General features: G+C 45.0%; 1 protein-coding gene across 1 annotated transcript in view; it reads right to left on the bottom strand.

The window, feature by feature from the left end:
* The window catches only part of LOC147114457 (uncharacterized), a 296,186-nt gene that overhangs the window by 189,812 nt on the left and 92,362 nt on the right, over positions 1-14,012 (bottom strand). The window lies entirely within an intron of this gene.

The raw sequence follows: 14,012 nt of genomic DNA, 5'->3' as shown, positions 1-14,012 counted from the left end.
AAAACCGCCATTTTGTAGGCGGAGGATGAAGACAAGAGCGGGAAGTTGCCATCTTGGATAAAAATTAAAATTAATTAAATTGCAACGATGCCTAAACATGGGAACATTAATACCTTTGATAGCGACATCGAAGATTGGGCCATGTATGTAGAACGCATACAAAATTATTGTAAAGCAAATAAAATTCCAGATGAAGAGAAAGCACTAACATTATTAAACTTAATGGGTGCGAAGACATACGGGCAATTGAAACACCTTTTATCACCAGATGAACCGGCGGATAAGACGTTTGAGGAGATTGTTACTGTCCTGAAAAATCATCTAAACCCCACGCCGCTGATGCTAGCGGAACGATTTAAATTTTACAGCAGAAGGCAGCTGAAGGATGAAAGCAATGCTGAATATTTAATGGAATTGCGTAAGCTAGCAAAGTACTGTCAGTTTGGAACGAGACTGACAGAGGCGCTACGAGATAAATTTGCGTGTGGTTTATTAAAAGAAGATACACAAAAGCGACTGCTCGAGGAGAATGAGCTGATGCTTGAGAAAGCGGTCACTATGGCAGCAGCACACGAAGCCGCAGCGAGAGGCACGGCAGTAATGCAGCTACGGTCACCGGAACTCAGTACAAATAAATTGGGTTTGAGTACTGTAAAATGTTATCGTTGTGGAAAGACAACGCACGATCAGAACCAGTGTTGGTTTAAAAACCAAGAATGCAGAACGTGTGGCAGGCTTGGCCACATAGCTAAAGTATGCCGGTCAGGAAAGAAGACCAGCAACAAAAAGTCACCGCAAGGAAAATACATAAAGGTACACAAGGTGACAAAGAACAGTTCGACCGAACAGAAGTCAGATTCAGACGCTAGCAGTAATGAACTGGGTAGCTTAAGAGTACACAACGTTGGTAAGGATGCAGATCTCCAGACAATTTGGGTCACCCTTCAGATAGCAGGAGTCCAAGTAAAGATGGAATTGAACACTGGATCGGCATTGACGGTCATGAATAAGAAAGATTACAAAAGGTTATTCCAACATATTCCCTTACGGGATACGGAGATTATATTGAAAACATACACGGGGCAAAGAGTGTACCCCATCGGAAAGATAGAGGTAAAAGTGGTCCACAAGGGCGAAGAAAGCCAAGTAATGGACTTATATGTGCTACCTGAAGGAGGTCCACCACTACTTGGATGGGAGTGGATTAGGAAAATGAATATGGACTGGCACTCCTTGAAGGCACTAACGGTAGATTCCGGGGAAACAGATGTCAAACCTAAACGATTGTCCAAAATATTGGATGATGCTAAAGAGGTGTTCCAGCAGGGACTGGGAACACTGAGAGGAATTACGGCAAACATCAAGATTGATGAACATGCACACACAAAATTTTTTAAAGCCAGACCGGTACCCTATGCAATACGACCTACTGTAGAAGCGGAACTGGAAGCGCTAGAACGTTCAGGTGTACTGTGTAAGGTAGATTGGAGTGAGTGGGCTACGCCCATTGTTCCCGTTATGAAACGTCCTTCGAGCAACAAGCCAGGAGAACCAGGGAAGGTTCGCATCTGTGGAGATTTCAAAATCACCATTAATCCAGTGCTTCACATGGTGCAGTATCCGCTTCCGCAGATTGAGGATGTTTTTGCTTCATTGTCTGGCGGGAAACACTTCACCAAGATAGACCTGGTGCAGGCGTACTTGCAGATGGAGGTTGAAGAAGAGTCACGCCAATACCTCACGATCAACACGCATCGAGGTTTGTACCGGTACAATAGGCTGGTTTTTGGAGTGGCATCGGCTCCAGCAATTTGGCAGAGGGCCATGGAGCAGGTATTACAGGGAATTCCAGGCACACAATGTTACCTGGACGATATTCTGATTACAGGTGATGGTGATGAAGAACACCTCGCAAACTTGGAACTGGTGCTCAACAGACTGAAAGAGTATGGACTTAGAGTTAATCGGCAGAAATGTGAGTTCTTCCAGAAGCGGATCTCGTACTGTGGTCATGTCATTGACCGGGAGGGGCTTCATAAGTCTCCTGACAAGATAGAGGCAGTTGTAAAGGCTCCCACTCCGGATAATGTCTCTCAGTTGAGGTCGTTTCTAGGATTGATTAACTATTACCATAAATTTCTACCAAATCTATCCACGGTACTGCACCCGCTAAATGCTCTTTTACAGAAGGGGGTACCATGGGAATGGAGCGAAAACTGTAAGAAGGCATTTCGCAAAAACAAAGAATTGATCACCTCAGGGGAAGTGTTGGCTCACTTCAACCCGACACTGCCTATTCGGTTGGCTTGTGATGCTTATCCATATGGTATTGGGGCAGTACTCTCACACAAGTTGCCAAATGGCACGGAAAGGCCAGTCGCGTTTGCATCCAGATCATTGCCCTCCGCTGAGCGCAACTATGCGCAGATCGATAGGGAGGCTCTCAGCCTTGTATGGGGAGTGAAGAAGTTTAATCATTACCTGCAGGGCTAAAAATTCACACTTCTGACAGACCATCAGCCGTTGGTATCCATTTTTAACCCTAAGAAGGGTGTTTCAGTGATGACAGCACAGCGTCTCCAGAGATGGTCCCTTTTCCTAGGGGCACATCAATATCAAATAGAATTCAAAGGTACGAAGCAGCATGGCAATGCTGATGGGCTGTCGTGCCTGCCACTACCTGAAGAAGAAGAAACGACGAAAGTTGACCCTGTTGAGTTATTTCATTCGACCATCATCGAGTGTTTACCAGTCACCAATGCAAGTATTGAAAGAGAAACCAGGAACGACCTGACAATGTCTAGAGTCTACGAGGTGACAGTGAAAGGATGGCCAACACGTGGTGATCCTCTGTTACCGGCATTCTCGGCAAGGCGAGACCAGCTGTCCGTCTGCCATGGTACTTTGATGTACGGGACAAGAGTGATTATTCCTCCCAAGTTAAGGGAAAGAGTTCTAAAAGAACTGCATGAAGGTCATCTGGGGGGAGTTAAGATGAAAAGTCTTGCTAGGGCTTATGTATGGTGGCCGGGTATTGACCAACAGATAGAGGAGTTTACGAAAAGCTGCGCTGGGTGCCAAAAAGTGCAAAATGCACCTCCGATCGCACCACTACACCCATGGGAATGGCCTTCAGCCCCATGGCAACACGTACATATTGACTTTGCTGGTCCATTCATGGACTCCATGTTCCTAATTGCGGTGGACGCACATTCCAAATGGCCAGAAGTGATCAAGATGAATACCACTACTTCAGAAAAGACAATTGCGGTGTTAAGAACAATATTCGCAAGGAACGGATTGCCAGAACAGATCTGTTTGGACAACGGACCACAGTTCGTGTCGGAAGAATTCCAAAAATTCTTAAAGAAGAATGGGGTGAAACATTATACCTCTGCCCCATATCATCCCGCGACAAACGGGTTGGCCGAGAGATTTGTCCAAACATTCAAAAAGGCAATAAGGGCCATGAATGATGATCAGATTCCACTACAGCACAAGGTGGACAATTTCCTAATGGCATATCGAAACGCCGCTCATGCAGTGACTAACCAAAGTCCTGCCATGATGTTTTATAACAGGAGGTTGCGGTCCAGGTTGGACTTGTTAAAACCAAATGTGCGGAGGGAAGTGGAAAACAAACAGTTCCGGCATATTAATAACAAGACCACTCGAAGTTTTGATGTAGGACAACCAGTGTTGGCAAGGGGCTATGGAAACGAAAAATGGCAGTCCGGAACAATTCGGGCCAGACAAGGACCTCTAATGTACACAGTAGATATTGGTAACAATGTGATAAGGCGTCATGCGGATCAACTGGTAGAATCGAGAGCAAGGGTCGAACCCATGGTTGCGACAGAGACAACTGTGGAAGACGTTAATGAACCTGAAGCATCTACCTCGGCAGGGAATGTACCTGAGGATGATAACACCCAATGCATGGGAGACCAACTAGAGGAGTCACCTCAGCAACAGGAATCAGAGACCACTGAAAGGCGTTATCCAAACCGAATCAGAAGGCCTCCTGAGAGACTGAACCTTTGAACTGTTTATACCTGAAGTTATATATGTTATTATGTTATGTTAAATGGGGATATGACTGTTAAGCTAAAAAGGGAGGATTGTGGTGTATGTAACCTGTTCCACCTTAAGAGAACTTAAGCCTGTTCCACCTTAAGAGATGTACTACTTTCTCTGGCTGCTGTATACGTAATACCGGTGGTGACCACCGGTATATAAGCACTGTGTAGTAATATTGTATTTTAGTATAGTCCTGACCTCCAACCAGTAAAGACCTGTTGAACTTTAATCTTGTAGTCTGTGTTAGTAATTACAACTAGAACACACAGACTTAGCAACACCTATGAAATTAATTAATGTAGATGTAATCCGTGGTCAGGGACAGGACAGTGTGACTACGAGTGAGGCAGGTACAGGGATCCAGGAGGCAGTGTTGATGGAGCCGCAGCCCTTGCTCTTGTCAAGCAGGATCGAGGTTCTTACTCCCTGTGAGGGCGGGAGCGGGGACTGCAGGGAGGATGAGCAACCTGGCCACAGCACCGTGGTACAGGGGGCCATTCAAGTGGAGGGAGTAAAAAGAAATGTTGTAGTGGTAGGGGATAGTATCATTAGGGGGATTGATAGGGTTCTCTGCAGTCAAGAGTGGGAGTCCCGAAGGCTGTGTTGCCTGCCCGGTGCCAGGGTTAAGGACATCTCTTCTGGGCTGGAAAGAAACTTGCAGTGGGAGGGGGAGGATCCAGTTGTCGTGGTCCATGTTGGTACAAACGACATAGATAGGACAAGGAAGACGGTTCTGTTAAAGGAGTATGAGCAGCTAGGGGTCAAATTAAAAAAATGAACCTCAAGGGTAATAATCTCTGGGTTATTACCTGAGCCACGAGTGAATTTGGCTAGGATAAATAAAATTAAAGAGTTAAATGCGTGGCTCAAAGACTGGTGTGGGAGAAATGGGTTTTGCTGCTTGGGACACTGGCACCAGTACTGGGACAGGAGGTAGCTGTTCCATTGGGACGGACTCCACTTGGCCAGTGCTGGGACTAGAGTCCTGGCGACTTATATAACTACGGCTGTAGAGAGGGCTTTAAACTAATTAGTGTGGGGGGGGGAGGTTTCTAGAGAGCAAATAATAGAAATGACAACGGAGAAGGTCATAGACTTAGGTAGCAGTGGGGGAATTAAAAAACAGAACATGCCAGGAAGGGACAGAAGGTATGGAGTAAAAAGTAAAGTACTAAAAGGGGAAAAAAAAGGAATGAAGTGTTACAAAACATATTTGAAAGTTCTTTATCTGAATGCACGTAGCATTCGTAACAAAATGAATGAGTTAACGGCACAAATAACGACATATGGGTATGATCTTGTGGCCATTACAGAAACATGGCTGCAGGATGACCATGACTGGGAACTAAACATACCAGGTTATTTAACAATCAGGAAGGACAGGCAGGAAGGGAGGTGAGGTGGGGTGGCTATGTTAATAAAGGAAGGAATCACTATAATACAGAGAAATGATATTGGGTCACAGGAGCAGGATAGTGAAACAGTTTGGGTGGAGATAAGGAATAATAAGGGGGAAAAAACACTAGTGGGCGTAGTCTATAGGCCTCCGAACAGTTGCAACTCTGTTGGACGGAGTATTAATCAGGAAATAGCTGAGGCTTGTAATAAGGGAACAGCTATAATTATGGGGGATTTTAATTATCATATTAACTGGACAAATCTGTTGTATCCGTGTGTTAATGGAGACACGGAATGCAGGAACTGGTTTAACAGGTGTTTACTGAACAAAGTCTGGAGGTGAACTAAAAGATACAAGACACTATACAAGCTTATATAGCCCGAGTGGCCACTATCGGCATTACAGTACACAGGGGCTCTTAAAGGCACATACACCACAATTCCTCCCCTTTTAGACAACCAGTACATAACATTTTAAGTAATCATTAATTAACATGTTTACAAGAACAATAATCTACACATTTGCTGCAGTTAATCAATTATAAGTCAGTCTCTCTGGAGGCTTCCTGACTCGGTCCGGATAACGCCTCGGTGGTGTAGTAGTTTTCGGTGGTGTAGTAGGTTCTTTTGGCAAGGTCGATTCGGCTTGAATGCCAGTGTCGGGTTCATCTGGTTCCAGTATCACCGGATCGGAGGTAGATACTATGGGTATCTCTGCTTCATCATTAGGCGTATAGAGTTGTGGTGTAGGTTGTCCCTTTTCGGATGACTCTATGGTCTGGTCAGCATGGCGCCTTATTATGCTTTCACCAATGTCCACGGTATACATCAGCGGTCCTAGTCGTGTGCAAATAGTTCCAGGCTGCCATTTCTCGGTACCGTAGTCCCGGGCCAAAACTTGTTGACCTATCTGGAAGGTTCTAGTTAGCCTTTCATTCATGCCTTGAAATTGCCGGTTCTCTATGTCCCTTCTGATGTTTGGCTTGATCAAATCCAGCTGGCATCTTAGTCTTCTATTGAAAATCATCATGGCGGGAGTTTGGTTTGTAACCACGTGTTGCATTCCTGTATGCAAACAAGAAGTTATCTACCTTATGCTGTAGATTTATGTCTTCATTACCCATGGCCTTTATGGCCTTCTTGAAGGTCTGGACAAACCTTTCAGCCAATCTGTTGGTGGCGGGATGGTATGGGGCGGACGTGTAGTGCTTAACCCCATTGTTTTTTTAAGAACTTCCTGAATTCTTCGGACACAAATTGCGGTCCATTATCAGAACAGATCTGTTCAGGCAGCCCATTCCTGGCAAATATGGTCCTTAACACTGTGATGGTTTTTTCCGTGGTGGTGGAGGACATCTTTATTACCTCCGGCCACTTGGAGTGTGCATCAGCCGCGATTAAGAACATTGAGTCCATAAATGGACCAGCAAAGTCGATGTGTATCCTTTGCCATGGAGATGAGGGCCACGCCCATGGATGTAGAGGGGCTTGTGGTGGGGCGTTTTGGACCTTCTGGCATCCTAGGCAGCTCTTGGTCATTTCTTCGATGTCTCCATCGATACCTGGCCACCACACAAACGCTCTGGCTAGGTTCTTCATTTTCACTCCACCCAGATGCCCCTCGTGAAGCTCCTTTAGCACTTTATCCTGGAGTTTGGGTGTAATCACCACTCTGGATCCACACATCAAGGTTCCTCGGCACAATGACAGCTGTTCTCTTCTTTGCGAGAATGCTGGCAACAGTGGTTCGCCATGTGCTGGCCATCCCTTCACCGTTAAATCGTAGACTCGTGAGAGAGTCAGGTCATTTCTCGTTTCCTTTTCAATGGTAGAATTTGTTACTGGTAAACATTCCACTATGGTTGAGTGGAACATCTCCACTGGGTCCACTGTAGGTGCCTCTTCTACTGTTGGCAACGGTAGACGCGATAAACCGTCAGCATTTCCATGCTGTTTTGATCCTTTGTATTCTATGTCATATTGGTGTGCCCCTAGGAAAAGGGACCACCTCTGTAGCCTTTGCGCTGTCATAATGGGAATGCCCTTTTTAGGGTTGAATATGGAGACGAGGGGTTGATGGTCAGTCAACAAGGTAAATTTTTGTCTGTGTAGGTAATGGTTGAATTTTTTCACTCCCCATACCAGGCTGAGTGCTTCCCTGTCGATCTGGGCATAGTTACGCTCAGCTGAGTTCAATGAGCGTGACGCAAAAGCTATCGGCCACTCCGAACCATCAGGGAATCTATGCGATAATACCGCTCCTACGCCATAAGGGGATGCATCGCATGCCAGTCTGATTGGCAGTGATGGGTTGTAATGAGCCAAAACTTCCTTGGACGTGATCAAGCCTTTGCATTTATGGAAGGCACGTTTACAGTCTTCGCTCCATTTCCAATTTACTCCCATTTGTAGCAGTTCGTTAAGAGGGTGCAGAACAGTTGACAAGTTCGGTAAAGATTTATGATAGTATTTATCAATCCCAGGAACGACCTTAATTGTGAGACATTTTCAGGGGCTGGGGCTTTTATGACCGCTTCAATTTTTTCAGGTGACCTATGCAACCCTTCTTCGTTAATTATGTGGCCACAATATGATATTTGTTTCTGGAAAAATTCGCACTTGGGGCGATTTGCTCGTAGGCCCCGTTCTCTCAGCCTAGTGAGCACCTGCTCCAAATTGGCAAGGTGCTCGTTGTCGTTTTCTCCTGTTACAAGGATGTCGTCTAGGTAGCATTGAGTCCCCGGAGTCCCTTGCAAGACTTGCTCCATCGTTCTTTGCCAGATAGCTGGAGCTGATGCTACTCCGAAAACCAATCGATTGTACTGGTACAGGCCTTTGTGTGTGTTTATCGTGAGATACTTTTTAGAGGCCTCCTCAACCTCCATCTGTAGATATGGCTGTGCCAAGTCAATTTTGGTGAAACGTTTCCCTCCGGATAGTGTGGCGAAAATATCTTCTATCCTCGGAAGAGGATACTGTACCATGTGAAGGATCGGGTTTACAGTCACCTTGAAGTCCCCACAGATGCGAATTTTTCTCTGTTCTTCAGCTTTATCATTATTCAACATTTTCTTCATGACCGGGACGATGGTTGTTGCCCACTCGCTCCAATCTATCTTGGATAACACGCCTGCCTTTTCCAAATTCTCCAGCTCAGCCTCGACTGCTGGACGAATTGCGTATGGCACCGGCCTTGCCTTAGAAAACTTGGGAATTGCCGCATCTTCCACTTTTATTGAGGCGGTGATGCCTTTCAAGGTTCCTAGTTCCTGTTGAAACACTTCTTTGGCGTTGGCCAAGATGTCTTTTAATCGTTCAGGTATGACGTCATCATCATTTTTTTTCTTACTGGTCACCATCAGTGCCTGAATGGAGTGCCAGTCTAAACGTATCTTCCTGATCCATTCACGTCCCAACAGAGGTGGACCACCATCTTGCAGAACGTATAAATACAATTCTGTATTTCCTTGCCATTGTATACCCTCTGGGGTAAACTTTCTGCCCCGTATATGTTTTCAAGATAATGGATGTGCCTTTCAAAGGTATATGCGGAAATAGCCGCTCGTAATCCCATCGACTTATGACGGTCAGAGCTGATCCTGTATCTAGCTCCATTTTAACTGGGGACCCCACTATCGTGAGGGTAACCCAAATGGTCTGGTAATCTTCTTTGGCAATTACATTATGTAATTTGAGACAGCTTAGTCTCTTGTTTCCGGAGTCGCTATTGCTCTTCTGGTCTTCGGAGCTACTGTCCGTCATCATTTGTACCTTTCTGTACTTTTCCTTATTGATTTTTTTTTTGTCAGTGAATTTTTTGTTTCCAGATCGGCATACACATGCAATGTGTCCCATCTTTCCGCATTGCCTGCATGCTTTGTCCTTGAACCAGCAGTCCCTCTGGTCATGGGTGGATCTGCCGCAGCGATAACATCTCTCAAAACCCTGTGTCATTTCATGGGTGCCGAAGTCCTGTGGCTTTTGCTGTATCTCTGCAGCTCCTCTTGCTGCTGCTTCATATGATACAGCCGCACTGAAAGCCTTGTCCAGTGTTAAATCTTTCTCAGAAACTAGCCTTTTCTGTGTTCCTTCACTTAGGAGACCGCAGACGAATTTGTCTCGAAGAGAATCTGCCAGTCCTGCCCCGAATTGGCCGTGCTTTGACAGCTTTCTTAATTCAGTGAGGTAATCAGCGTTACTTTCATTCTTGTGCTGATTCCTCCTGAAGCATTTGAATCGTTCCGCTATCAGCAGCGGTGTTGGGTTTAAGTGCTCCTGTAGGGTATCAACAATATCTTTAAAATTCTTGTTCATCGGTTTGGCTGGAGTGATTAAGTTTCGTAACAGCCCGTATGTCCTTGCGCCCATTAGATTTAGAAGTACCGATGCCTTTTTATCATCCTCTATTTCATTCGCTGTGCAATATACCTCCACTCTTTCCACATATGTGGTCCAATCATCTACATCACTATCGAAAGCAGTAATATTGCCAGTCTTAGGCATCCTGAAAAAAAAATGGCGCCTCCCGCGCTTTCCTTTCTTCCCTGCCGAGAAAAAATGGCGCCTCCCGCGCTTTCCCACTGCTGCCGCTGCTGACAACGCTGTTCTCCGCGGTTTTTATTTATACAGATATTTTTAATAGTTGGAGACTCGCTCCCGCTGGACTCTCTGGGACTTTTCCCTCCCTCTGCTTGGTCCGAACGCCGACCTGCTTTGCAGCACTGGCCGTCTCCCGAGTGCTCCACCCTCTGTCTCTGTTTGCCTCCGCCTTCGCTGCTCGGCCCAGCTGCAGAGCCAGCCGATCGAGCCCCAGCCCACCACCCAGGAAGGATTATTGCAGTACCTGCCACCAGCCCGGCTAGCTGGTGAAACCACAGTTTTTTTCTTTTTTTTTCTTCGACCTTCGTCTGAGGAATCGATCCCCTTGAGGTGCGGCCGAATTGCAGGTAAGTCTGTTTCCAATTCGTCGCCACTGTTGTATCCATGTGTTAATGGAGACATGGAATGCAGGAGCTGGTTTAACAGGTGTTTACTGAACAAAGTCTGGAGGTGAACTAAAAGATACAAGACACTATACAGGCTTATATAGCCCGAGTGGCCACTACCGGCATTACAGTACACAGGGGCTCTTAAAGGCACATACACCACAAAATCAAATTGGGCAGAGCAGCCTTGAGGATGAGTTCATTGAGTGTATTAGGGATGGGTTTCTTGAGCAGTATGTAACTGAACCGACCAGGGGGCAAGCAACCTTAGATTTGGTCCTGTGTAATGAGACAGGATTAATTAAAAATGTCCTAGTAAAGGATCCCCTTGGAATGAGTGACCATAACATGGTTGAATTCCATATTCAATTAGAGGGTGAGAAGGTTGGATCTCAAACAAGCATGCTAAGCTTGAATAAAGGAGACTATGAAGGTATGAGAGTGGAATTGATTAGAGTGGACTGGGAAAATAGATTAAAGGGTAAGACGGCACATGATCAGTGGTGTACAATTAAGGAGTTATTTTACAACTTCCAAAAAAATATATTCCACTGAGGAAAAAAGGGTGTAAAAGAAAAGATAGCCATCCGTGGCTATGTAAAGTAATTAAGGATAGTATCCAACTAAAAACAAGGGCATATAAGGTAGCCAAATCTAGTGGGAGGATAGAAGATTGGGTAGTCTTTAAAAGACAGCAAAAAATAACTAAAATATTGATTAAGAAAGGGAAGATAGATTATGAAAGTAAATTTGCAAAAAATATAAAAACAGATAGCAAAAGCTTCTATAGTTATATCAAAAGAAAAAGGGTGGCTAAAGTAAAAGTTGGTCCCTTAGAGGATGAGACCGGGAAATTAATGGTGGGAAACATGGAGATGGCAAAAACACTGAACAATTATTTTTTATCAGTCTTTACGGTAGAGGACACTAAGAATATCCCAACACTGGACAAACAGGGGGCTCTAGGGGGAGAGGAGCTAAATACGATTAAAATCACTAAGGAAGTGGTACTTGGTAAAATAATGGGACTCAAGGCGGAAAAATCCCCTGGACCTGATGGCTTGCATCCTAGGGTCTTGAGGGAAGTGACGGTAGGGATTGTGGATGCATTGGTAATAATTTTCCAAAACTCCCTGGACTCAGCAAAGGTCCCAGCAGATTGGAAAACTGCTAATGTAACACCCTTATTTAAAAAGGGTAGTAGGCAGAAGGCTGGAAACTATAGACCTGTTAGCCTAACATCTGTGGTTGGTAAAATGTTAGAGTCCATTATTAAGGAGACAGCAACGGGACATTTGGATAAACATAATTTAATAGGACAAAGTCAGCATGGTTTCATGAAGGGAAAGTCATGTTTGACAAATTTGCTCGAGTTCTTTGAGGAAGTAACATACAGGGTGGATAAAGGGGAACCAGTGGACGTAGTGTATTTAGACTTCCAAAAGGCATTTGACAAGGTGCCACACAAAATATTATTGCTCAAGATAAAAAATCACAGGATTAGGGGTAATATTCTCGCGTGGGTGGAGGATTGGCTCTCTAACAGAAAGCAGAGAGTTGGGATAAATGGTTTGTTCTCAGACTGGCAACCAGTAACTAGTGGTGTTCTGCAGGGGTTAGTGCTGGGTCCCCAACTCTTTACAATCTATATTAACGATTTGGAGGAGGGGACCGAGTGTAACATATCAAAGTTTACAGATGATACAAAGATGGGATGGAAAGTAGTGAGTGAGGAGGACATAAAAAACCTGCAAAGGGACATAGACAGGCTAAGTAAGTGGGCAGAGATTTGGCAGATGGAATACAATACTGGAAAGTGTGAGGTTATGCACTTTGGCAGGAAAAATCATAGATCATCTTAATGGCAAGAAACTGGAAAGTACTGTAGTACAAAGGGATCTGGGGGTCCTGGTGCACGAAACTCAAAAAGTTAGTATGCAGGTGCAGCAAGTGATCAAGAAGGCCAATGGAATGTTGGCTTTTATTGCTAGGGGGATAGAATATAAAAACAGGGAGGTATTGCTGCAGTTGTACAAGGTATTAGTGAGACCACACCTGGAATACTGCATACAGTTTTGGTGTCCATACCTAAAAAAAGACATACCTGCTCTCGAGTCAGTACAAAGAAGGTTCACTCGGTTAATCCCGGGGATGAGGGGGTGGTCATATGAGGAGAGGTTGAGTAGATTGGGACTCTACTCATTGGAGTTCAGAAGAATGAGAGGCGATCTTATTGAAACATATAAGATTGTGAAGGGACTTGATCGGGTGGATGCGGTGAGGATGTTCCCAATGATGGGTGAAACTAGAACTAGGGGGCATAGTCTTAGAATAAGGGGCTGCTCTTTCAAAACTGAGATGAGGGGAAACTTCTTCACTCAGAGGGTGGTAGGTTTGTGGAATTTGCTGCCCCAGAAAGCTGTGGAAGCTACATCATTAAATAAATTTAAAACAGAAATAGATAGTTTCCTAGAAGTAAAGAGAATTAAGGGTTACGGGGAGCGGGCAGGAAATTGGACATGAGTCTAGGTTTGGAATGGTCATGGCCCTGTGGGTAGTGGAGTGGGCCCAGGGGCCGTGTAGCCTGGTTCTGCTCCTACTGTGTTCTAATTCTGTGTTAGATTGCAGGAGATGGTTTTATTCCTGTTCCTGCCTGGGGTGGAGATCGCCTTTACAGAAGGTAAGTACTGTGGAAAATATAGGGACAGAGTGATCTCCTGGACGAGTTTCGTTCGCCTAGATGGGTCGGAGAGGAATTTCCCAGATTTTTTTCTCCCAAATTGGCCATTGGGTTTATTATCTGGTTTTTCGCCTCTCCCGGGAGATCACATGGGTTCGGGTGGATGGAGAGTGATAGAAGATTTGAGGTTAGGATCAGATCAGCCATATCTTATTGAACGGTGGAGCAGGCTCGAGGGGCCGATTGGCCTACTCCTGCTCCTATTTCTTATGTTCCCTTGTGTGGCTTCCCCATAAATCCATCTGTGCTGTTCACCTCAACTATTCCTTGTGGTAGCGAGTTCCCCATTCTCACCATTCTCTGGGTAAAAAAGTTTCTCCTGAATTCCCTCCTGGATTTATTAGTGACTTTTATATTTGTAGCCACATAAATATGATGAGATTCTGTTAAGCTGACCAATATGTTGTTGTACTTTGTCTTTTTCTGATGAATGAAACATTACTGAGCCCCTGTACCCGTGTTATGTGATGAAGTGCCAGACAAGTAAAGGCACAATGTCTGGGTGTGAATCTGATAATAACCTCACGGACCGTATAGGTGTGATAACCAGACGGGCTTGTGGTTATAGCCTGGTCACAAATGGACTAAATTCCCTGAGTTAGCAGGAGTTCAGGAGGTGGTCAACAAACGGGTCCAAACAATCTTATTTCCTGAGCGGTAACCAAGCTTGTGTATAAGAACAGGTCACTTAAGCCATTGTCAGTTGAAAGAGGCTCAAGAAGATTGCGCGCAAATCCACTGTACTTCTATTCTCCAGATTGAGGGAATTATCACCTGATCTGTGTTATGCAGCGCTCTTAATAAAGCCT

This window comes from Somniosus microcephalus, chromosome 7 (assembly GCF_052327205.1).
Source record: "Somniosus microcephalus isolate GS21.2 chromosome 7, FLI_Smic_1.0, whole genome shotgun sequence".
In the NCBI taxonomy this organism is placed as follows: Eukaryota; Metazoa; Chordata; class Chondrichthyes; order Squaliformes; family Somniosidae; genus Somniosus; species Somniosus microcephalus.
The sequence above is the reverse complement of the archived record's forward strand: the minus strand, read 5'-3'. Positions and strand labels throughout refer to the sequence as shown.